The sequence below is a fragment of the Apteryx mantelli genome, chromosome 7, assembly GCF_036417845.1.
Source record: "Apteryx mantelli isolate bAptMan1 chromosome 7, bAptMan1.hap1, whole genome shotgun sequence".
Lineage (NCBI taxonomy): Eukaryota > Metazoa > Chordata > Aves > Apterygiformes > Apterygidae > Apteryx > Apteryx mantelli.
In genome coordinates this window covers 21,374,285-21,401,222 of record NC_089984.1, presented here as the reverse complement: position 1 = coordinate 21,401,222, position 26,938 = coordinate 21,374,285, and the positions used below count along the sequence as shown (strand labels likewise).

At 40.9% G+C, this 26,938-nt stretch overlaps 1 protein-coding gene across 11 annotated transcripts in view; it reads right to left on the bottom strand.

Moving 5' to 3' along the window:
• Positions 1-26,649, bottom strand: part of SORBS1 (sorbin and SH3 domain containing 1) — a 182,803-nt gene extending 156,154 nt beyond the window's left edge. For all 11 annotated transcript variants that reach the window (XM_067299942.1, XM_067299943.1, XM_067299945.1 and 8 more), the window contains exon 1: positions 26,572-26,649. The gene's annotated coding sequence lies outside the window, so the exon portion shown is untranslated. The remainder of the gene's footprint in view (positions 1-26,571) is intronic.
• Between the last annotated feature and the right edge of the window lie 289 nt (positions 26,650-26,938).

Here is a 26,938-nt window from a genome sequence, read left to right as displayed (position 1 = left end):
GAAAATTGCTTTCCATTTCTTCTCAACTTTGCAGTTCATTATACTATTCTACAGCTAGGCAGATAAACAAAGATATTTTCCTTTGGCCACAGATAAAGTATGTTTGCACTACAATGTCTGGTTGGACTGTAAGCTCTTTGGGGCAGGAACTAAATTTACTTCTGTGTAGAGCCTAGGAAATGGAGGTTCTGGTCCTGACTGTGGCCTACTGGCACTGCTGTGATACAAATAATAAAATATTAAGATTGCCTCCTGTTCAACTGAAATTGAGTCGCAGCAGGCTACATACTGAAACCTCTTGGGCTACGGACTAAAAGTTGTTCACTGCCTGAGAGTCATAGTATAGTTCCAGAGAACCTGGAGGAACAATGCATAAAAGACGACCAAGTAAAGTACAGTCTGGTCTGATGAATCTATACTCATGTCGATGAAGAAGTAACCCATATTTTCCTAGGAACTTTATCCCTCTCTGAACTATGCTGATTTACTCTAGCTGAAATGCCATCCCAGTGTCTTTACTAGTACTCATTTAGCTTATTTACACTTAAGTTTTAGAAAGACACCCTTACAGACATATTCAACCCCACTGTATGATGGAAGCAACCCTGCTACAGATTGGTGAGATGCAACAGGACGGAGCATTGGGGGCAGAAACATACCATTAGCCTGATGCTCCAGCTAGTTCATTAGATAAGTTCCTGACACCCCACAGAGGGGAAATTCTGGCAGTGTTAACTTTGGCTGAGACTTCAGTTAACAATGGGAATTTGAAATGCATCTAGGTTGTGCTCTTTACAGGGTAACAGGATGATGGGACAGTTTGCCTAATTAAACTTGCCTGCCTCTTCAAATTCTTGCATCTGATTCTGTGGATCTGATGTCAGAGACAGGAACACTTCTACTAAGGAATCTGAATTTGTCCTTATAATCTTTGGCCATGCCATGTAAATTCATTGATCTAGTAAAAAGACAGACAGATGGACAGAAAGGAGACCAATGATGCAAATGGGTCTTTGCTTCTATTTGTTACAGTAAGTTAAAATTAGCTTCAGCTGTTCTTCCTAACTATGAGGTGCTGCACCTTCAAAAGTAGACATGTGGAAATTGGAGGTATAACACCCTTTCGTCTTTTCCACCCTTGTTGACATCCAGGCTGCAGTAAAAGTTTATCATTTTGCTGTTAGCAGTCAAAGAGCAGATAAATTGAATGACCTGGGAAAAAAGGCTCTTGGAGAACTCCACAAGCTACTGTATCTACTGAGAAAATTGTACTCTTTTCCTTTGACTCAGTCTCTACAGAGAAAAGCTCAAGGACTTTAAACTCCAAGATAACAAATAAAGTTAAATACCATTTCCTGAGTCTGGATCTTGTTCTTGGCATTACACAAAGAATAATATCCACAGATCTTCATCACAATAGGTTTTTTGGTTTTTTTTTTAAACTGTTTTTTCCATGATACACAGATTTCCCACAGCACACACTGAGGTATCTGATCAAGGCTTTAGACTCTTATCTTACAGTCCCTGCCTCTTGTTAGTGAGCTCATCTCTCTGGGAATAGCGCTACAAAAAGCACAAAGGAGGACGACACTACGAAGGAACTCGTGTGAAAAGCAATTTTGCTCCCAGTGTTTTAAATATAAATGGCTTTTCATTTCAATTCCCCAACATTTTAGGTCATGTTTAATGAACAAACTATTGCAGGTGGATTATTATAGATTGATTGCTATTGTCAATGAACCATTCAAGCTCTTGATAGAAAAGCACAATACTTGTCAAACAAACAAACGTGATATTCAGGACAGTCTAAGCATGCTATCAAATGGGCATATCACTACATTGTACAGATCACTACATCTAACAGAGACACACAGGAGCTACTGTGTTCTCAAGCTGCAATGTCATTCACCAAAACACCTTGTTTGTCTGAACACTGAATGGCCTATTTGTTGGGACTTTGGACTAATTCAGGATCCACACCCACAGGCAACCTGATGCCTGTTAAGCAATGCCAGACTGGTTAGACTACAGCACAACCTGTTGTTGCAATGCCCTCTCATCTGGTGAGAGGATGAAGATCAAGCAGCATACAGAAGAGAAAGGCCATCTGGAAGGACAAATTCATTTAGGAGTTTAGGCATTGAAGATGCACACCCCTATTCCTGATGGTTTGAGTTTGTTTACTGTTCATACACTTGCTCCAGATCCTGATAGTGCAATGAGGATTGAGGTGGAATATTACATCTTAATTTCCAAGCCTTTAATGTTTGGTTCCTCTCCTGCTTCCATGAGTCTCCCGATAGTAATAAAGGCTGGAATGAGTTATTCATTGTTTGTGTTATCACAGTACTTAGAAACACTGTACAAACACATAACATGTACTGCCTGAAGGAGTTACAACCTAAGAATCAAACACCACGGCCTCTTTCATTATGTTTGATCCCTCCCTTTTAGCATGCTCAAGAATTTAGCAGCACTTTGCCCCATAAAGGCTAACAAGGAAAACCAAGTAAACATGGAGCTTCCACATCAAGCCATTTCAAAGATAACTTAAACCAGAGTAAACCAGCAAACTTTCCAAAAGCGGACTTAAAGTAAATATTCAGAATTCTACTTCTAGTGTGAGGGAAGGTCTTAAGGGCTTTTCTTGTACAATATAGTTTCCTTATGTAACAAGAATCTCTGCATTAATGGCAATTAAATATTCATTAACTAACTGTACTTGGTATGCAACCCATTGCAAACCAAAACTGCCTATTGTAGCACAAAAGGAAGTAGATGCATTCAAAAAGCTGCAGTGGAATACTTTAAGATGTATATTAAGGGACTTTCATTTAACAGCTTACACCAGAGTTTCAGCATTTTCAAATGACCCAAGTATGCCATTATAACTATGAATATAATCATATTTTCCTGGCTGTACTTACAGCCTTTTGCAAACCACTGTTCAAAAAAAAGGTATTTTCTCCTCTCCATATGGTGCATTCTCAGAAGAGGTTATTGACTTTTTCTATTCATGATGTTCAGAGAGTCCCAAGATACTTGGGAATCCAACTGTTATTAAAAATTTCATGCCTTTCAGTATCTGTGAAATTCCAAGTCATAAATAAGGAAATTTGTCTTGACTTTTCAAAGCTAGTTTTGGAGACAAAGTAACTTTGAAATTTGAGGTTTAAATTTTATGGCATGGTAAATTTCTTTCAACATCACTGTGCTTCTGTGTAACAACTTTTTGCTGCTATTTTGCTATTCATTATCCCTCTCCTTGTCCAAAACCAAAAAATCTCTGGGAGTATTGTCCACATAGAAACTGAAGCTTGGAACCCTTTGCTTAAAAGTAGGAACCTCTCTTGCTTCAGGTTAGAAAACTTTGTCCATAAGCTCAGAGGCAGCAGCAAATACCAAAATCTATATATGTGGTCTAGCTTTGGGCTGTGTAGAGCCACCATTTACTACTGAGGGCTATTCTAGCATAACAATGTTATATGCTAACAAAGGTTTCATTGGCTGCACTATCCTAATCCCTTTTAATGGTAATCATAGTTGTGTTCTTTAGTACCCAGTGAATTCTAGGTTTATTTGACAGTGAAATAATTCCCAAGGGTTGCAGAGGAAAACCAAATACTTGACATTTAAAATTAGATGAGGAAAATACCTCTAAATAGTGGTTTTTTGATGAATAGTTTGGCATTCATCTCCAGAGAATTTTTAACAAGAAAATGAAAACCTGTGGCAATGATGTGGTGCTAGAATAGATAAGACCTAGGCAGACCACTCACACAGTGAACTGAACAGAGCTGATGCAATTGTCCAACATGTTGCACTGGCTGTTCAATAATCTCAGGTTCGAGCCATTCCTGAAAAAAACTGATGCTAAAGACAAGTTCCAAAATTTTCCCTGTGGAATTCACTGTCCACCTTAAACAGTCTTGGTGAATAGGCACACACAGACTAGGGATGGATCAGTCTCCCTCAAACTTGTGCTCCACCAGCTTTCAGACAAAGGTCGTTATTCAGACTGCTCACTGTAGGTGCGTAACTTTGGTGTTGTGACTACAGTGGCATTTAAGCTCAAGACAGCAATGAGCAATTTAGACTGCCTAAAATTCAGGATTGCCAAAGCCCGACTCTTTACACCATCAATGGAAAAGAGTAAACATAATATCTACCTTACACACCTATAGCTGGCATCTGAACATGGCTGCAAGTGATATACAGGTAGGTCATAAGATTCCCAAAGCATGTAACGTGTTTGAATTTCAACTCTGATATATGTGAGTGTAACACTAAATTGAAGGGTAGATCAGTTGGATCAACTTATAGCTTAGCTGAATATAACCATATGCTTGAAAAGAAACTTCTCTCTTGTGCAAGAACCTTCTCAATTAATTGTTAAGAACTCAGTAATGTTCTGAGACACATGAAATCAGTAATGCTCATAATAACTCCAAATATCTAAGATTAGACTGCTACATGATTGACCTTTTGAAGATATGTTCAGGATTTACAGGCCCCAGTCCTGCAACCTCTGAAGTTTTTGAATCTTTTCTCATTTCTCCACTAGGAGACAGATCAAGGTAAGTACCAAGTCAAATGGATAAATTTAAAAACATTTGAAAGAAATTTGTTTGGAAACAAACAGAAGGTCCTGCGTGATTATTCTACTGAACATGTTCCTGAAAGGCAAACTTATGTTTGCAAGAACTTGAAGTTGACTGAAAACGATGCAAGGAATGGTCATATTCTAAAGAGACACTGAGGCTCAAGCTGATGAGATAGCTACTGCAGAATTCTCTAACAGTTGCTAATGTCTCTTGTAAGTCTTTTTTTTTTTATCCAAAGGAAGAAGCATGAAATGACTTCAGACTGTAGCCCAGCTGGTTGTGAAAGTGACATGGACTACACGTTCTGTCGGCCCCACAGCCACTACAGCCCAGCCCTACAATACAGACTCAGTCAAGCTGGTGACTCATAGTGCTCTGGAAGACAAAGATCAATAACAAAATCCAGAGTTTTCACTTCTTCTTCAGCAATTTAAATCCTATTCATTTCAAAAGCTATCAAAACCATTGTGTTCTGACTACTGTTTTGTGGTCTTCAAGGAATGCAATAACGCTTTCAGGCTATTTGCTAGTCTCCAGCAGGAAGCTATGCAAAGGTATTTAGGCACCCTGAGATACATGAAGCCTCCTAATCAGATTTACAGTGTGAATTAGGTGGCTAACTTACTTAGGCTATTCTGAAATCCCATTTAGAGTCTAATGGCTCTTAAGCAAATAAATACCTCTGAAAATCTGGCTCCAGGTTACTGAAAGTATAAAGATTATAATAACAGATGACAGCAGTTGGTAGCCTCAATGCAAAGGCTGCATGCATAGTCAGAGGTGTAATTTGCCTTTTAACTCCAGAGATAAATCTCCTGGAAGAGTAATAAAGGCCTTATTATATATGGAGGAAACTAGACAGCCATATTGGAATGATTGTTTGCTACTTATAGAAGAGGAAGAAGGCACTGGTTCTGCACTTTCAAATGACTATTCAATGGCATGGAAGACTTATTTCTAATTACACATATTATTATAAATATCATTTTATATTTCCCCTAAACCAAAAGGTCACATTGCATCAATCATTATCAGGGAGTATTCTGAACAAGTACCAAATGGTAACTCAAATGTAAAAAGATTCAAAATGATTTCTTTAGTATAGAATAACGCCAAATTAAAAACGCAGTGGAAGAAATACACCTCCCTAACCACTTGCTGGGGATGCACTCTAAGGGAAGCAGCCCAGCAAACAAATACGCAGCTGCCATTCCCAGAGCAGCACAGTGCTACCATATCCTTACACCAGCTTTCTGGAGAACTATTGCAATGTAGTCCCAAGGATAAAAACTTAAATACAGACTTCTGATTCCACTGCTGAACCAGTTGATCTTCCCCCCTCCATCACCGAGTTCTAACAATAGGAATTAATGAGTTTTGGAAGGCTGAAACGTGAAAACTGGAGCCAGCAATGGCAATCGTGTAAAACTGGTCTGGTTCTGTTAAAGCCAACATTGATTAACACCAACACGAGATTTTTTTTTTTTTTTTTTTAAACAGAGCCTCTGCTAGACACATTTAATTTCTCAGTAGCTAAACTGAGAACACAGTGACTTCAAGATGGAGTTTTAAATGAAACATTTAAAAAACACAACCCCAGCCTGCACCTGAAAATTCCTGTCTTTTCCCTGAAACAGCACAGGGCAGAACTGCAGAGCAGTGTAGCTCCCTCATTAAACTGGCCAATGCACATAAACACAAATGAAATTATGGCTCACTAAAAAATATTTTCTAGCTACCCACTAAAATAGCTTTGGGAGACCAGGTCCATACATGGAATAAAATGGCTTTCACTGCAGTCCTAAGCCAAGCTCTCCTCTGGAATGACATTTTAGGTAATATAAACAGTTTGAGGCAAAGGCAGAGCAGAGCTGCCTAGTTTTATACAATCAATGCAACAAAAGTGAGATTTATTCTTTGCTGAATTAAACTCTTTATGTTGTTTCTACTTAAAAAGGAAATATATTGAATGCAACAGTTTAAAATAGGTTATGAAAGTGTTTGTCATGAGCGATAAATTTATGATTTCACCAAACAATACCAGGCCCAGTAAAAGCAAAGGCAGAATTTCAGCCCTACTCATCTGAAAAAGTGCAAAAGTATTGCCCTTTCTACAGTGCAAGCAACTTAACTGGTGACATATGTCCTCCCACTGCTGTTCCAATAAACTTCCTAACAATACCTATATAAAACTCTTAGAATGCATGACTTAGATGCAGACTGAAGCTTTTCAAAATACTTGTATCCCCCAGCTTAAATCAAAAAGTCTGAGTTTGTATTTAAAAGTAAAAACCCTTTCAAGAACTCTATACATGTTCAAAGCACTGTGGAATGCCCAATTAACCCTCTCAGCTTCCTGGTGCACTATATATAACAATTCTCATTTTATCTGGGAGCAGAGTGGAGAGTAAAAGAAATCATGTGATATGAAACACGCAGCACAACCTCAGACTGTAGATAATAACTGCATCTTTTAGTTCTACTTCATATTTTTTTTGAAATGTCTGAAAGTAAGTCTAAACAACAATTGCTAGAAGAACTGTACGGATTTAGCATAGAAATCGAAGGACCAAAACCATCTGAAACACAGTCCTCAGCAGTACCTTTTGCCTACATCTGACGCCTTTCCCTAGGACTCAGGTATATTCCGTGTTTTCTCGCACTGTTCTGGCACAGCACTGCGTAGCTGAAGACACCACAGCACATTACAAACATTCATCAAAGCATGTTTCAACTCATGCTCTACGTGCGTGGGTGGATTTGGTGGGATAAGTCATGCTCCTCCCCGTTTTGCACGTGAATTAACCGAGGTGCAATGTGGCGGGCAGCGCTGGCAAACGCACGGCACCCCTCAGCGGGAGCGCAGCTGAGCGCGGGGCGCCCGGCAGCCCGCGAGGCTGGGCAGCCGCCGCGCAGGCAACCGCGCCGGCCCATTGCGCCGGTGCCGCCTGCCGCAGCAGCGCGCGCGGCCCGGGAGGCGCAGGAATGAGGGAGCCTGCCCAGCGTGACGCAGCCAGACGCAGGGCAGGTCTCCAAACCAAACACTGATTCGGAGCTCCTTTCTCTAAACGTCAGACCACTTTCTTTCTCTACTGTCATGTGTGAAATACATGTGACAGTAAACTGCACGTCACGTGCTACAGTACGATGGAACGTGACAGGGAGCGCGTGGACATTTTCTGCCAAAGCCTAGTATCTGCGAGCGCGGAAGTGTTTAACAGGGTCTGTTCATCAACAACCTCCATCTCAGATACATCAGAATAATGACAAAGAGACTGAAAAAGCCTGTCTGGAGGAAAAAGAAAGAAAGGAAAAAAAAAGGAATCAGAATGTGTGATGAAAAAGAAAAAATAGCAGGTGTTAAATGCTAAGTCAGCATAGATATGACTTTAGGAAAAATGCCTAAGTCTAGCCAGCACAATACCAAGAAATAGCAAGAAACTGTTGCTAAATATTATCTTGGATAAGAATTCAGAATAATAGCAAACATACATGTTCATTTGTGCCAGCAAAGAATTACAGAAGCAAGAAATTTTGACTTCCGATTTGTGGACTAGAGAACACAACTGTAGTATTTTAGAAAACAAACTGCATGCAAAACATTTGGAGATGGCAAGTGTAATCCCTGGTATGCGACCCACAGCCTGGGTCTGATATACATTTTATCATTATTATATAACTTTAATTAATGATTTTTTCACTTCACAGAAGACATTCAAGGTAGTACCTGCTGTCTGGGCTGGACCTAAAGCTCATTAAAGCTAAAAGAGTTACAGCAGTGAGCTCTGAATCAAGATTTAGGTGCCCTGAGTGATTCCAGGCTTCAAATTGCAGAGTTTACCTATCTTAGAAGATGACCACTTTGAAATCTGGGCTATGCCTAAACATTCAGAAATGAGGAGAGTTGGTCCCCTGAAGTCATCAGATTTTTTTTTAATCATGAGGGTTTGCTTTGTTTTTAGATGACCTCATAAGCCACACATTTTGAACTTTTATAGTTTATTTTTACTTCTTGGGTTCCAAGTTCTTAGAAATCACATTTTGATGCTTTCCTCTGCAACCAGTAGGGCTGTAAATTTTGCTGACAGGAAGGAAGGAAAGACAAAAGAAAGGAAGACAGCTTTTTAAAAAAAAAGATGTTTGTGACATTGGCAATACAGTCAGGGAGTCAGCACTTCTGTGAGTTCTTGTGCTCATTCGCTTGGGTTGCAGAAGTTTCTAGGAATTTCTTCTCCTTATCTAGTCATTTTTGCAAAGAAATGATAATCCTGCACTAGAACACCTCAGTATTGTCATTAATATAACTCTTCATTTTTCCTTTTCTAAGGAAGTCAAGAGGGAGGTAGGAAAGGAGAAAAAGACCATATTTAAATCAGCTGAAGTGCCTAACAAATTATTTTAAGTACCTGAAAACCATCAATATCAAATAGATCAATTTTAATCTGATCATTTGAGCCTGAGCCATCCAGCATTGATCTTAGTTTTAAAATGCCACATATAAACAATCTTCAAGGATACTCAGATGAGGGATTCTGGTTCAGACCTTACTAGAGAAAGAAGAGGGAAGACGGAAAGAAATTCTGAGAGCATCCACATTGTTTGGATAATGTTTGGATACTATTTGGGGGGATTGACTCTGAAGACACCAGCATATGAAAGAACTTTCGGATATACTTTACACAACCATCCAACAATTTCTCTCTGCCACTCAGCTCTTCACTGCTTACCGTCATGCTGCTTAGGAGGGGAAATAAAAAGACCAATGTCTAAGGCTGTGAACATAATAATGTTGATATTTAAATAATCCACTCAATTTAAATTCTAACATGAATTCTGAGTAGATTGGAAGACACATTAGAGCAAAATGGTGTCAGGCATAGAGAACCTAGTATACAGTCTTTTAACCTTTGAAGCATTTTTGCCTCAGTTGCAGGTGTCAGTGGCTATGACGGATTATGTCACCTGAGAATTTAAATACAATCATATGTCCCCAGTGAAAAATGGCATGTGTGAGTAACACAGTTCCATAATAATACATTAATTACATATTACAATTACAGCAGCACTGCTACTGGAATGGAATTATTGTGTGACTGAGCCCCTCAGAACCATATTCTAGGCAGGCCTTTCACGAGAGCCTCACACAGCCTCATCTGAACTTGCCCTAGAAAATTAATGACAAACAGAAGAACATGAATTTCCGTCCAGGTATAAAGACAGGGCTTTGGTAGCCCTGAGATGGCTCAGAAAGAGAAAGGGCAAAATTTTATTCCTATGTAGAACACTGAGGCTCCTTGAAGCAGGAACTAAAAATAACCAAAGGCATTTCCCTCAGAGAAAATGGACAGCCAAAGTACTCTTCAGGAAAATACACACTAACGATCATTCCAGACTCACGATGATGATGATGTCCTTAAGGCTGAGGAGAAAGAATGAACTAAACCCACAGCTCCTTTCTGCTGTTCCTATGCTTTTTGACAAGAGGGAGCTGGAGTCCCTGCCTATCTTGGAGTACCTAGAAAAACAGTGCAGCAGACATAAGGGAAGACTGGCTAGTTATCGGTCTTAATAGCATCCCAGCAACATGATACACTCTGCAGGACTTGTTTCAGAACATTGCTTTCCCTTCAAATATTTTCCTTTCCTCTGAGCTGTAATGATTTTACAGATCAGCACACCGGTATCATGCATTTCATACAGAGAAGGCACTGCTGTCCTCTTGCATTAGCTTTTCAAGGTAGTTTCATCCAATTTGGCATCAGTGACCCCCAGAACCACAGATCTGAAAGGTGACACTAGAGTAATCAAATGCAATTACCTACAAACACATTTTTTCTTTCCTTACTTTGTCTATCAAACCACTGGCCACAATTGCACTGTTTGGTTCTGCAGAAAGCAGCAAAAACTGGGTAAGCTGTCACTAGGAAGAAGTCTAGTCCTCTAAGAACAGAAGACAACAGGACATTCCTTTCCAAGTCCTAAAGCAGAGTTTCATCAGTAACAGTGAACGAAGAATTTGTATGCTCTAGTAATAGCATGAGGGACAGAAATCAAGGATAGCTGTATTGCCCATGATAGGACCAACTTTTCTTGTTCTGTATTAATATTGGTTTTTATTCTAGCTAATTAACTGGGGCCAGATTTTTCATCTGCCTATTCACATCTATTGACACTCTCCATTGGCTCAGAGGAACTATGATAATTTACACCAGCAGAGTTTGCAATCTCCGGTCTTCTGTGCATGTTCAAAAACTGATGCCCTAGGACACACCATGTCACACGCAGCGTTTACTTACACACACAGCATTATAAAGATGAAAAACTAGACCAGATACCCCCAGTTCAAACTCAGATGGAAAGGAAATTTAGATTCACATCTCCCTGGGACAGTACTAGCAGTGTTATTAACAGCCTATTTTACCGCTATTACACAAGCAACTCCAGTGATACTAGTTTGTTCAAATCCAGATCAAAAACCTATTCCTAATCTAGCCTGGAACTTAAGCCTCAGTTTAAAGAGAGCTAGGACCAGAAAAAAGTACCACCTCCTCATCCATTCCCTAAAAGAAAGCAGCAACAATCTGGGGAAGCGCTGAGGCTGAAAAGCCGCGATTAGGATTCTGCTGTTGCGTTTTTGCATTCTCCTCCTTGTCTTCCCACAGACAAAACAGAAATAGCAAAGCACAGTGAGACATGTTCCCTGAGGTATTTGTAAACTGAACAATTTGCGTAAAGAATGAGCACCTTAGCACACTAACACTGTGCGACATCCTCACCCACAGAAGCAACACGAGAGTTACCTGTGAGTTCACTGACGACACAGTACACGTGCCATTGGAAGTTCCCTAGGGAAGCCAGCAAGCACACCCTCTTGCTCCTAAGCTGAGAGATAATGAACATTCTCTAATAGCTACTCCAAAGGCAGGAGAGGAGTTATGATACACAGTTAAATAGTCCCATTTATCCTGCAGAGCAGAATAAGCATAATCCCAAATAACATCTAATGAGAAAGGCTTTCAGGTTTATATGAATTAGCTTAAGAAAAAAATCTAATTTTTTTAATACTTCTCCTAAGCCTCTCAGTGAATCAAATCAATTCAATTGGATATCTAATTTCAGGCATTTTTAAAAAAATCCCAGAGGACATACATTCACAGGATTAACAAGATACATGGAGTTAATAAGAGAGAATCAGGAGTCTAGAGTTTGTTTTCTGTCTGGACCTGAAGGACAGGGTGTGACTTTATGACTTACCTTGTTTCCTACGAAGGGAGAACAACCCTGCTCTGTGTTACCAGACAGGCTCTGCCTAGCAGCCCCCCAGCCTGCCCTCCCCACCTCAGCATGTGCGTCCCACTCCCCCGCCCGGCACACCACCCCCCCCCCACGGGCACGCAGGCCCTCTATCAATGCCAGCTTTTATAAAGCAAGCCACTGCGGCATGAGCAGGACCGGGTAAAAACAACACACGCACACACAGATGCAATCATTCCCTAAAGCCAGAATAAAAACTAATCAACAACAACAAAAAAAAGGGAGTTCTCTATACTCAACTATTTCCAATGGCACAGAAATTGCAAAGAGATCTGTAAGACTGCTGAGGAAAACCAATTTTGTAACTCATTTTTACTCATAGCAAACAGTGACAGCTTAGCTAATTTGATTCAAAAAGTCTTGTTCAATTTATTTAGTTAATATTTACTACCACAAATAACATCTTGCTTATGTCTGATGTACCTAACATTGACTTCTATGCTAAGATACATAAAAGATGACCTTTCAAGTATTGTACCCTCTTTTTCTAGTTCCTAACACCTTAAAACTGTCTAAAAAGAGGGAAAGAGTTGTTTGGGACTTTTTTGCTGTGTGTTCTTGTCATTTAAAATATTGTTTGTCTCCATTTTGAGCTTTGTGGTTCTTTAGAGGTCTTTGGTATAGATTTAGAGCTCCTTCGGACATCCCATCTGAGCAAGGTGTTAAATTCTAGAAAACAACTTTTTTCCCAAATATTTATTCAGGTACATGAGGTTCGGGGGAGGGGGGTTAAAACTTTTAAACAATTTGAATAAAAATACCACTTCCCCCAACAGTGAACCAGTTTTCACTCTCATGATATCCCCGAGATAATTCTACCAGATCATCAGCTATGCATCCAATCTGGCAGAAATAAATTTAAAAAAATTAAAAAAAAAAAAGGAGAAAACAAGACATGCTTCTCTCATACGCAAGAAAACCAGAGGTGGGAAAATAGAACAGGAAAAAAAACCCCCACAAAAGTCATAAGGCTACTTTTTATCTTTTGTAGATCACTTGAAAATAGTTTGCAAAAGTCCCCAGAAAGACAGCAAATCTTGCATTCATTTCATCCGCTTTGCATACGTTCGGTACAGAAATAAAACCTCTCTGTGCTTGAGGATGACAGTCTAGCAGGAAGTTAGCTGCTCTGCTATTAGATCATAAACAGAATTCTCAGATTCAAAATTACATTTTCTTATAAAATATTGAAATGGCAAGATTAAATATTAAAATGGCAGGAAAATAAATTATCATAAGATTTGCATAAGAAATTAAATTTTGGGCAGTTAAAAACATATCATTTTAAAATCTAGTGGGTTTTTTTGGATTAAGGAAGGAAAAACAGTTGCTGTTTGAGAGTCCAGCTGACAGTAGTTTGCGTACTGAATCTCCAGTACCTTATGCTAACTGATATTTCTTTTCCGCTTCCTTGCACTCCTTCACTTATGTGGATCCAGTTTTCCTAATTTGGGCATCCAAAAGTTAGTCGAGGACTAGTCATGTAGATTCCTTCTATAGCAAATGGAGTTGGGACAACTCTTCATTCGGCGTTGCCACAGAAAGCTGCAGCGAAATAAGCAGCAACATGCTCATTTTACCATTCTGTTGTTCCACACTGTGATACGCGGACTGACCTCTCTGAAGAGGGATTATCCTTTTGTTCTGGCTGGGACAGCACAAAGCACCGTAGTCTCCTGGTCCAGGTGGGGCTCCCAGGCATGAGAACTCAACTTCGCCAGCAGGGAGGCTGCACACGTTATTTTAACAGCAGCAGTGGGCTTGTGCACAGCACTTCTCTTGATACAAGCTCAGATCTATGACACATGCTATAGGAGCAGCTACCACAGCAAAAACAGTTAATTTTGCCACATCCACATCCCTGTTTAATCCTGTGTTAGCCCTAAAAAAAAAAAAAAAAAAAAAAAAAAAAGGCCCCAAGCAAACTGATAGACCTAAGCACCCTACAAGCCACAGGGTGGACACCCCTCATTAGAATAATGCAAATAATGGAGGAACCTTACACAGGGACCTTGGAACAGGCTCTAGCATGTAATTTATTCCCAAGGATGTGACTGCTGTGTGTATATTGGGTGAACTCAGCATCACCCCGTCTGAAATTCAGGAAACAGTGGCTCCATTATAAATATAGGAATCATTTGGGACCCTGGGGATGGTATATGGGACTTTTTAATTTAAGTTATTTATGTGACATACCAGAGGAGTGTTCTGAGGTATAAGATGGCTTGGGGAAAATGACAGTCTGTTATTTCAGCTCTTTTCTTTTAATGCCCAGAGTATCCAGTGGATTAAATGGATGCCCTTTTATAACACTGTGTATCTGCCTTAGAGTCCCTGTTGTGCAATTAGATGATCCAAGACCATAAATAAAGGTCCTCTGTCCTTGACTATTCCAGGACACTTCTGGCATGTGTTCTCTGTTGTATACAATTAAATCAATTTTATCACTCAGACCCAGATGTGGACTCAGGTTTGGCTCCAAATACTCCAGCTGTGCATTGGGGTTTGGGTCTCAACATCAGGTATCAGCACTGTACCTAGCTGGGGTTACAACACAACTCTTCAAGTCAGCAGGTATGCAGTGCACGTCCAGAATGGTTTACGGAAAGAGAACTCCTCTGTGGAAAATGACAGCTTTTACAGGAACATATGGTCCACAATCACTCCATGGCTATAAAAGTGCTTACCTCAACATTTCGTGGAGGGGAAAGCAACATAGAAATGAAAGATAACATAACACTGCTTCTGAAAATCTTTTGATTAGCAGCTCCCTATTCTCAACTCACAGAAAACACTGACTAAAGAAAATGAAGAAAGCTCCAGTATTTAGAGCTGAAGCTTATGTTAGTGAAGATCATCAAGTCAACTCCAGCAATGTCTTGTTTCCACAAAGATCAGTGTCTCACACATCTATCGTACTTTCCACTCATAATGACTCAAAAAAAACACTCCTGCAAATCACAGGCAGTGAAAGTTCCTGTACCCACCTGCAGGAACCTAGACACTTCTGGGGTAGGTCTCAACAGATGCTTGGAACTGTGTCTCTGTGTCATGTACAAAATCAGGGGGTAAAGCCTGAGCTGATGCCTCTGGATGCTTGCAAAGTGCGAGGCAGAGATGGTCAGACCTCTTTTTCACATTTTCACTCATGAGTCCACTAACTACTTGCACTGGACAGTATCACTGCCAGCATGTATCTAGCAGGAGTGCCCTGCTCTGAGCCATCAACACTGCTTCCTGCATCATTTATGCTGTCATGTAAATTAAAATATTAGATGCAGAAACAACATCCCCTTCCTGTCCAAAATGAGAACAATCACCTTGAGCACTAGCACAAAAAAATAAGGTCCTTACTGTACAACAGAAAGCAACCCTGAGCAGCAAACAAAAATTCTCCAGCCACGTCATAAATGGGAAAAAGGAAACATAAAAGAATGTTGTGCAACTTACCTGACACCATGCACTAAATCAGTAACAGAGCTGGAAATAGAAACCTCCCCTATTAGAGATGCCACATCAAGTGGCATGACAGGGGCTTCGCAGAGCCCTGTTCTAAAGCATGCGTAAACTAGAGCATGGCCATAAAGTCAGAGAGAGGCAAGGACGGGTGCTGAGGCAGGCTCAGTCAGCTTGCTGGTGAATGCTTTCCCCTGCATCCACCCTGTATGCAGTCACCAGCTTGCAGGAAGCCAATTCTTACCATACTATCTGCACTACATGATGGCAAGAAGAGTTAACAGAACAGTGACTCACCTCTAATAGAGCCTTAGTAATGAAAGGCAATAATCCCAAGGCTCTTTATTCAAGCAAACCGGTCTTCATTTCAGTAGAGTCTTCCCAAATACAAAATGAATTGCATTCTCAGATTTTGCCTTACTTTACTAAGCCATAAGAATGAGAATTAATTAATTCTGAATTAATACTAGGCAAGACCACAGTTTGGCAAGGTACCAAGTGAAACAGACTTTTCACAGGATTAAGCCTTGTCTGAGAAGCTAACTACCAACCAGTAACTAGCTCAGCATCAAGGAGTCACCTAGGATATGGAGGTCTGTCATGTCCAGTAGTTCAAGAAGCCAGAATTTGTCAGTCAGTGTTACTGGGCTAGCAGAAGGCTCCAGTCTGTCCTTGTACTTGTATTTTGGGATTCACAAAGGACACTAGTTGCCAGGTGACTGAATTCTTGTCTTAGCTGATGTGCCAGAGAAGCAGTGTTATATTCTTGAAGGTCATGGGTCTACATAAAAATTATCATGGTTGATTTCCTTTTATGAAACAGCTAGATTTCACTTGTAAAAACTTCACTGAATCGCTTATGTGCGTCTATAACCTGGTGGAGTCCAACTGCTAAGCAGTGAGTGAGTGATAACGAGCCTTTGGTTTTGTTTTGGTGTTTTTTTTTTTTTTTTTTTTTTTTTTAGAGACACACTACTTCTCTTGCCACACATTCTCACTTAAGGCAGCAGCAGGACAAAGCTTGACAAAAAATTGCAAAAATGTCATATTAAAAAAAAAAAAAAGGCAACCACCCAGCTTCAGTGGCAATCAAAAAGTTAATTAAAATGTTTGTGCAAGCAAATTAAGATTGGGAAAATTCCACTAGCTCTGCTTTGGGAGAGGGAGATGTGGATGGCTACGTTGTCTTCACTTACAGGGCTCTGAGCCAGGAATGTCCTAGGCCCTCTTTGAACCCTCCCTAAGAATTGCCTTTAAGGAACTTGTATAAACCCTGGACTAACAGAAAACACTGAACAGTTTGTGACCTGGCCTTCCCTATGGAATGGCCTCCGGAAGGTACCAACAGCTCCTCCTTACAGCAGACAATCTCTGCAGTGGCAGGGAGAGTCACAAGGCAAACAGCAGTTTGACAGAACTTTTTGGCACCTGATGTGAATCATGTGGATTGTGGTAAGGCAGTAAGAGACTATTTCATCTTTTGAGCCTGAAGTGTTGCTAAAAGCAACAAAGAACTAAAATGCTATTGCAGAATTTCCATATTCTTTCTCACTCTCTTTTAATTCCAGGCCAACTTATTTCAGTTTAAAAACCAAAAGGGAGAGTTTATTTAACATCCAGTCCTGAAAACTCAGCCCAAAACCTTTCTGGATGACTCTAGTCCACTGAAGCCAACAACACTGTTTCCATCAACCCCAGTAAGTTTGGATAAGATCTTGCACTGGCAAGAAGAACCTGAGGAAGAATGCTGAGAAGCATGAGTCACAAAATACCACAGCTCACACTGTGTCTGAGCCCTACTGACTGCAATACCAGCAGCAAAACATTTGTTTGGGTCACCACAGTGAGTTCATGCCTGACACTATGCTTTTCAGTGAGCACAAATATGCAAATTTGAGGGCTCTAATAGTTTGTTTGTTCTGGTAAAAGACAAACCAAAAGAGCAAGAAAGAACAAACATGAAAGCTGTAAGATGACAAGGGGGTTGCTGTCCTCTCTTTAATGATGCTGCAGCTCTGCCTCACAAAACAGCAGGTGCTTCTCCAGAGGCCATCTCTCAACTTTAGACTGTACACATCAGAGACATTAATCATACGACCCTTCCCTCCACATGCAAGAGGAGATGCTGAGGTCCTTCTACTCCTGCCAGCAATCTGATGGCAAAACTAGAGATGTAGCTTCTTGTTCATTAAAATTCCATGCAAAGAGAAAAAGACACAAAAAATATGTAAATCGAGGAGAAAGACTTACTGGTAGGAGTGCCATGAGCTCTAGCCAGCTGCAGTGAGAAGGAACACCTCTGCCTCATTCCTTTCCTACACTGTACAGAATGATTTTATATGGAATATCTGACTTCTAAGGCTATCTCATTTTCCATCATTCAGAGCTAAATAACAAGATTCCCTTCTGTTCCTCCATCGCTTCTAGCCCAAGAATATCCAACTAATTTATTTGCTTGATATATCATTTCTCTTAGAGTTCTTTTTGTTTATTTTTAGCATGAACAAATAGACTGGCATTTTTATAGATGATCATAACCATAGCATCAAGATACATGCATCACATTTCTCTGCTAATTAGAAATAAAACATGAACAACATAATTTAAGCATAATAGTCTCTTGTTCAGTATCATAAGCACAAAGATTGATTGCCAGTTGTTGCCCCCATTCATATCCATTTGATATATCAACAGGCCCGGTGACCCAGGAATTATAATATAAAAGTCTTTGGGATTTTCTTTATTTCGTTCTTCTATGCATAAATAATTTTTAAGAAAACAAGCATGGCCCTATGATTAAAATATTGACACTGTTTTTAGAACAGTGTTCCAGAAAACGCCTAGCAAATTGAAGCTATAAATGATATATATTTTAAGAACACTTCTAATACAAACTTATTGTTAATAAAGAGAAAGGATAGGCAGGCTTGAAGATCTGTTCTATCATGGGTATCAACCTTACAGACAGTAAGATTCCTCTGTTAAGATGTCAATAGTTTCTTCTTCTTTTTAAGTAGCTTCTGGCATTTTTGCTACAGATAATATATCTCAGGATTGAATGAGCAGTGTATTACTTATGAAAATATTAGTTCTACAGTGGAAGTCTCATAAAACTATGCAGCCTGCTAAGAAAGAGATGTTAGAAAGCTGTGTTTTTTCTACTGCTAGTTTTGTCTCGTACCTACCTGAGGTAGGACCATACTCACTACTGAATATGCAAACTGTCCAACTATGCCAGACCGCAGGCCAAAGGGGCCAAATGCCTAGCTACCAAGCCAAGGGAAGGAAAAGGTGGCCACCAGTCTACAAGGCCCTATTTCATTCTTCACACAAGAGTCCCTGCCAACAGCACTATACCCCATTGCTTCTGTCCTCCTTCTAGCTCTCCCGCTTCTGGTCTCCTTACTTATTTAGACTAAAAGCATGTTGGGTCAATGCTGTCTCTGGCATATTTGCACAAGGCCTAGCATCACGGGGACTTTGATCTTAGTTAGTGCCACTGCTGTTTGAATCCAAGCAATTAAATAGAACCTGCTGTAAAAAAGGTCACAAAGACCTAACAGTTACTCTAATAAATTGTTCGTATTATAGCAGTGCCATGGTGTGTGTAATTAAGCACCACCTTTGAAAGAACAGCAACACAGTTTGCACAGAGCTTTGAAACATCCAGATGTTAGAACAGCAAGCAAAGACTGTACAAGTATTTTGTTAATGTGCTCAAGGCACTAAGTTCAGATCCCAATGTCTTCAGTGTTTGAGGAAATATGATTCTCAGGATTGGGTTCTCTGATTCTATGATTTTTGGTACATCTGTATAGTTGGCTGTAAAGACTCCCAACTCACAGATATGCTCAGAGCCAGGTGCCTAAGAATATGGCCAGGTAGGAGACAAATTATGAATTCTTAATAAATGCATGTCTACCCTCATCCTACCACACCATACTAGCTTTGCTTATTGTGTCTCATCTTCTACAAAATAACCCTTCTGGCACATGGATTTGTATTTACTTTACATTCATTTAACACCTTGCATAAGAAAAGCTCAGATTTGCTGGACATATAAATGCATAAATCTCTATTAAAAACAAACAAAAAAAAAACCCCAATCCCACAAGAAAATTTCCTTGGTGACTATTAATCAACAAAACAGATTAGAAGAGATACTGTAGGAAAGTGAGAAGTAGGAAACTGAAACCTGGCTACAGTGAGGAAACAAATGTTTCACACAAGCTTTGTTCTTTCTGAACCTTTTACAGGAAGTCGTATAGATTCTTAGCATATATTGTGATTAGTTTTTTCCTCTGCTGTTGTAAACTCTTAAAAGAGGAAGAAAAAAGTATCAATAAATAAATAAAAAAAGTAAAAAGAAGGTGTAAAATATTTAGCATGCTCTTTTAATAATTCATCAGCCCAAGAGCTTTCAGTCTAGCTGTACTGAAAGGTCTGGCTGTGCTGTCAAGAGAAGAAACAAAACTAAATATCTAGTCACCTATTAAAACGTGTTATAAGAGTGCTATTTCCAGTCCTTAGAATGTCACACTGCATCAGGAGAGATGGCGATACCTAATCATATTTTTCCTGAAGCTCTAACTCTGGGGCATATATAGCTTTTCACTGCCATCTAACATGTGATGTATTTTTTCCCAGTTTGTGATGATGTCTTGTACGCAACAGGTTTCTGAGATTTCTTCTTGAGATGCACATTATACTGGTACAGGGCACCAAGCAGTAATTCACTGTAACTCTCTTTGCAACAAAAGATCTGACTAGTAACTCTGATATACAGAATACTACGTGCAGTATCTCTCTCAGTACACAAGGGAGGGGACTCCGTGTAATTAATACAAAGATCTTCTCTAAAGCTTCAGGGGACAGAGGCTGTATCGAGCAGCCTCTCCGTTTACTTCCTCGCAGGAACCTTGGGAGGGGCATTAAGGAACTCTGCTGGTATTCCCAGGGAAAGCTTCAGATACAGCCAGCGCTGTGAGGAGACCCTACACTGCACAGTCTCTAGACCCACCACCTGTCCTTGTAGTGATAATTTCAGGCAGGCAAGACAAAGTGGGAATCTTCCTTTGAAAATACCCCACAGTCGTTTCTAAAAAGATTCTCGCACCACCTGATGCAAGGACAGGTAGGATTTTCAAGCAGCCTGAACTCGCATTAAATTCAGACTCCTTGCGAGGGACGATACAATGTCAGATCCCAGATGCCGGTGGCTTACCTGGCATCCAGAACCTGGGCCATCCACTAAGGCACAACGTAGACACAGAGGGATCACATTAGTCTTCCTGACTTTTCCACCCCTACCTAGCACCGGCTGGGCTGCCTCCTGTCACAACCATACAGGTCTCAACTAGGAGCTGAGTGAAAGACTGCCAACTGCGCTTCAGTATCCACCAAGTGTTCGTGAGCTCAGTGCTGCACGGCTGGTAACTCTCTTAGGACAACTTGTGCTTTGTGACTGGCTTATCCCCAAAACACATGAATGGCCTTTGACAAGGATGAGAGGTACTTCATGTGCAAATAAATTACACCCAAGCTTTCAGAAAAACAACCATTCGTAAGAGCAAAACCATATTCCCTAACTTGCTACAAAATTTAGCCAATAAAAGGGAATTTCAGATACCACCATTGTACAGACATGTCTTATTTGAACAACTGCCTGCAAATATTTTGTCACAGCATTTACAGAGCTCACACAGAGTATACTGGAAAAAAAAACACAAAACAAAACAAAAAAAACAGAAGCAGCTGGAAATAGTTGTTGCCTTTATAAGTAAAACAGATCTACCATAATCTAGTACTATCCTTTGTTTAAATACCACCAATGATAAAGGGAGAACAATCTACAAATTTACCTAGACAGGACAGTTTTATGCATACATCATGATCTACCATAAAGGTTGTATATTTAAACTCTCGGACAAGCTGATCTGATTTTTCCCCCCTCCCCCCCCAATAACCACAGCTAAAATCCCACATCACATCAAATAAGATGCTATTCCATCCCAGGGCTCAAATAACTTTTCCACAGCTTTTCTAATCTATGGGCTTGAGTATAGCTAAAGTGAGAGCTAACTCTCCCTTTCATGTCATTTCTGCTATTGACATAGCTGGGCAAAATTCCAAGTATGCAGTCCCTAAATCTGGCCTCTTCCTCTCTTCTGCCCTAGGGTTTCACCACACGACTAACAGGCCCTGCTTGCTTTGGAAGAACCAAGCCTATGATTATAAAAGGAGCTGGGCTGCGAGGACCATTAGGTTTCGCTTTCCTGCAAGGCCACCGTTGGTGTCTCTTGTAATGGCAATGTTGCAGGCTCTAGAAAATGGGCTCAAACTCACAAACCTCAGAATAATAACTAAACAGCAGCTACTTTTGCCCTTTACATGCTAAGATCAATACAGACATAGAAACAAAGAAAGATGGATCCATATTCTGTTATCAGTCCCCCTTTCCACACAGTCAGCTTCATCCTAATTGCGTTCATTTTGTTCTAGGAAAGAAGGTAACTTTTGCTCCTTGTGTGAGCGAGTGTTGCAGTATTTATTCAAGATCAGAATAACCTTCTGGTTTGGGGGGAAGGCAAGTTTCATTGACATAATGTAAATAATTAATTCTTTGAAAGACCAGAATAGCTATAAATCAAACCTGTAGGTAAACTACATTTTTACCCATGCTACTGTGTTTCCTGTTTACCCCTTTTGATACGGTCAGTGAAAATCCCCAGTTGTTGCAGTACTGAATAATTTTCTCTTGGTTCTCAGGATACAAGGAAGTGGAATTATTCCAGTAGTCATCCCAACCAAAAATAGTTAAAGCAACAGTTTGCTTTCTAAGATAAGGCCACTCACTTCAAAGCCTGTATTGTTTATAAAGAGGGCAAACATCAACAAACTGTTACAAGATAGGCTATGGATATAAAAGACCATTTCTTGTAGAAACTGCTTCACCTCTCCACGTCTCTCTTCCCTCAGCTGTAAAATGGTGGAAAAATTGTCTGCTCATGCCCATGCCCATCTGTAGACAAGAAACCCCTTAGATTTAGTGCTACATCATAATCCTGCTGCTAGGGAAGCTGCGTACAGGATATGGAACAAACTTGCCTATGAATCGATCCAGGTTGTCTCCTCTCACGTGAATGGGCAGCAAATCCTAACACGCAGGTTTACACTGTACACTTTAGACAGGTGTAAAAGTAAAGGAAGAAGAGAGAGAATAAGACACTGACTGACATACAGGCATCCACACACCCAGATTCAGATATGAAGTGTCTGATCTGAGAAGCACTTCACAAAACCAGTTCCTCTGCCTGACTATTCTCATCTAATATTGTTTGTTTTTCTAAACACATTCCAGTGAACGGCATCTATGATGCAGGGATCCAAAATTATTTAATTCTGCTTCGCGACATCTTTGTGAGACCAAGAAAAGACATATATAAAGGTATTATTCCTTCTAGTATTTATTTTAAAAGCATTTACCTCTGAGTAGTGCCTGTTTTAGCAGCACTCAGCAACAGCACGCAACAAGGAGAGTAAGTGAGGCATAACTATATCTAGTTAGCAGGGATATGACAAAATGGCTGATCATAATTACCCAAACTGCAGTTTGGCATGGATCAGTTCTCAGGCAAAAAGGAATGGTGGAGTCCTGAGGAACCAGAGCATGCAGGGCATCAGCACAACATCTTTTTTTGAAAGACATCTCAAGTAGCACATTCGCCTTTCCTGCCATGCTTGCATAAGTAATATCTCAGCTGAGTGTGAACACAGGACATCGTCACTTCCTGAACCCTCTCCTCTAACTGATCCAAATACCAGATTAGCCAAAAACATGCTTAAACTGTGGCATGGAGAAGGGTCACAGCATAGTCTGCATAAGAAGAAAGGCTGAAATTATATCTAAGCCCAAGGTCAGGTTCACAAGTCCCTATTTAGGTATACAAATTAAGTGCCAGTCACCCACAGGAAAGGAAAGAAGTAAAGGGAAGCTTCTGGATACTCAGCATTGTGGAAAACCCAGTCTTTTGTTAGGATCCTCCTTCAGAAATCTTGAGCAGCAAGCAAAAGCCCCAGCATATTCTTCTACACAATAATGGCAATGAATATAACAACCTACCCACAACTGAGAACTTCAAAGACTTGAATTAAAAACAATTTTCAAAGAATACTGAACATTATTCTTTGCTGCTAGTTCATTTCCCAATGCTGCCTAAGTCCAAAGCAAGAAATCTTGCAAAAAAAGTTTCTCTGTTGAAAACTTCTTGTCCACTTTTAAACGTGCAAGCAGTTTCCCATAATCATGTAGGTAGCCTCTTCTATGATATAAATTACACGAAGCAAAACACCACATGCTGTACAACCCAATTCCGCAGCGCTCATTCACATGTACAGCTCTGCTGAAGTTAATGGGATTATGGACGGGATTGAAGACTTCAGGATCAGACCAACAGAACCTCTCCCGCACATTGCAGAGTACTCAGCTAAAACACGATGACAGCTCATCCATCCTAGGAAATATACGCTGTAGTCTCAATTCAAAACAAAACAAACAAAAGTCAACAGCACTAATTTGGTATCCCCATCTGCCCTGTTCTATAACAGAACAAAGAGGCATTTAGTGAGTTAAGGACCAGAAAACTGAAAAAGCCCCAAAGAAGCATGTAGGAACAAGTAGTTAACCCGTGGAGTTCACTGCTGCAGGATACCTTTCAAACAAATCACTTTCATCAACTGATTAGCAAATTAGATACAGTAACACATCAGGTTAAATTAATTCTATGACCAGCACCTCTTGTCATCTCTTAACAGAGACCAGCATGTCTGTGCACACATGCATACACCCAAGCACCAATACATAGTGCACACTCTTAAAAATAGGAAATGCAATTTACATGAAGGGTTAACATTCCTGGGTTTTTTTCCAGATTCAATCTTAGCAAAAACAGTAAACTCAGTCATTTAACATTTGCAAAGTGCTTCAAAGTTTCACTGAGCTCTTCTTTTCCCCCCACCCCAAATATCTTCCATCCCCTGCAAACAGAGAAAACACAAGAGACGTGTTTATCACATGATATTCCATTAGAGGAATCCTTACATATGTATTCTCTAAATCACCTATGTGCTGAGGAAAAAGAAAGCTACAAATAATATTCACAAGGAGCACACAATAATTCTTACCTTCCTGACTTTTAGGTTAGCCCTCTGGACATGCGAAATTTATTAGGCACCATTTCTTTCTTCTTGTAGACAGGGTGTGTGGGTGTGCGCATGCACACACTTATGTTTGCAATAAATCTGATATGTTCCAAAGGAGGCACAATTACTGTGTTTTGACTGCCTAAATATCACTACTTCTATCTGCCTTTATGGTATTATGCATCAGTATTGCCTTTATAGAGCAGGATTACCTTTAAAAAGAGTATTTCTATTTTAAGATAATAAGCATTCTTACTGAATCAGAAGAGTGTAAGAGAAACAGAAGTCACGAGAAACACTAATTTGATCCATATATATATATATATATGTATATGTATGTATGTATGTGTTACAGAACCAATATGGTCCTCTCCTTAGCCTAGACCTCAGGAGGCACTAACTCTGCTAGTAACCTTGAGAGAGCGAAATATCCCCTTGCTTTAGCTGTAGCTTCTCGGTAGAGAAGCTGTTTGGGACAGTTACTGTTTCTTTTTATTACATGGTAGCAACAAACACAAGAAGAGATCAATCTTCCAGTGGCCTAAATCATATAAAATGAAACACTAATACTGTACCAAACATTGCACTGAACAGCAGTATGAACAGCATTCCTAGGCAGCGTACAAAAGCAGAAAACACAAGTAATCAAACATTGCCCTTTGGGTGAAAGGCTCAACAGCACATTCTGCTTAGCACAAATCCCCCTAACAGCCTTCTGGGCTCCACTCTGATCCTTTTGAATTGGGGGCTACTCAATACCCATAATGTGGAAGTGTAGCAGCCACAGCACTGACACAAGCACAGGGCACTTACTGGTTAAAAATCAAACACGGATAGCAGCAGGAGCACAGGCAGTTTTGCTGAAATGAGATCTGCACAGCAGGGCATGCATGCCTTTTCTTCATTACCCTAATAGCCTAATAAATAAATAAGGAATAGTTGTGTCCATGGTAATCTGCTGGTGATTTTTTTCCTTTCTTTTCCAAGACACCTTAGGAGAGAGGCAGCCATACCAGGGCTGCAGAATCTGATATGTAAATTAAAAAGGAAAAAGAAAAAAAGCCCCGAATGAAGTCCTTTCTGTGATAGGGTTTAGTTAAAACTACTGTGAATTCTCAGGCACCTAAACCATCCACCATTCATCAGGCAATGGGGATACCTGAAGCTGTTGCTGATTATTTTTCACTCCTGAATTTTTTATGAACAAATTGCAAAAGGTATTTTACACCTCTGCAGAGAAGCACACAAAATACAAGTCCTCAAAAACGATGGCGTGACCGAGACTAATGAATAGCCTCTTCTTCACCTAGAAATACAACTGCCTCTTACGTCCCCGTCCCCCCAATCCCAGCCCCTGTCTTATCCAAACTACAGCAAGTGTTGCCTTCCTGACGTCCAGTGCTCCCAGCCTGCCACACGCAGGGCAGCATTCATGCACTGCTGACTTGGTAATTGCATTATCTGCAGCCGCTGATGAATGAACAACTGTAATGCATACATCCTGGGTTTAGCTCTCTTGGGACACAGAGACAGACTCCCCGTACCAGATTTAGGTTGCTGAGTCCAAAGGCACACAAAAAATGCCTGCGTGCATTTCCGTTCGTTTTAAAAGCAATGTTACCTTCTCCTCTCCCTTCCCCCAGAGAGAGGAATAACATTTCTATTTACAACCACGAGTAAGTCCTTCCCAAATCTACTTCTCTGCATCTGCAGTCTATTTTACCTGCAAACAACAACGCTTGAATAAAGGCTTACAAAAAATTGTAGTTTAACGCTAACCAGATCTTCATATATCCGTATCTGTGTACATATACATATGAGCTATTATCCTACAGCATGATGGCCCTTTAAAGAACACCTACTCCTTACGGGTACAAACAATCCCCAAAATAAAACGGGGCCAAAGAGATCTTCACTGCGGGGGGGTGGGGGAGAAGAACTACCAGCTGCCACGGCTGCACAAGCGCTGGGAAGTTAGACGCGCGGACGGGCTTACCCGGAGGCGAGGCGAGGCGAGGCGAGGCGGGCGGCCGCGTCCTGGCCCGGCGAGCTCTACATGCGGCGCCTTTGCAGCGCTGCTTTTCTGAGCCGCGAAGCCCCGGCTGCCCCGGCCGCCGGCGGCCGCCCAATGGGCGCCGGTGCCTCCCACCTCATTACAATGGCTCCGCAACCGGCCGCCCCGCCGCTGCCGCCGCCGCCGCGCCAGCGCCCGCGCCCCGCGCTCCGCCTTCCCAGCGGCAGCGGCAGCGGCGCGCACAGCCGCGGCGGCGCCCGGCGGGGCCTGGCGGCGGCGGCGGCGCCCCGGGACTTGTTGCGTGCGCCGGGCGCCGGCGGTCCCGCGGCGGGGACACCGCTCCGCGGCC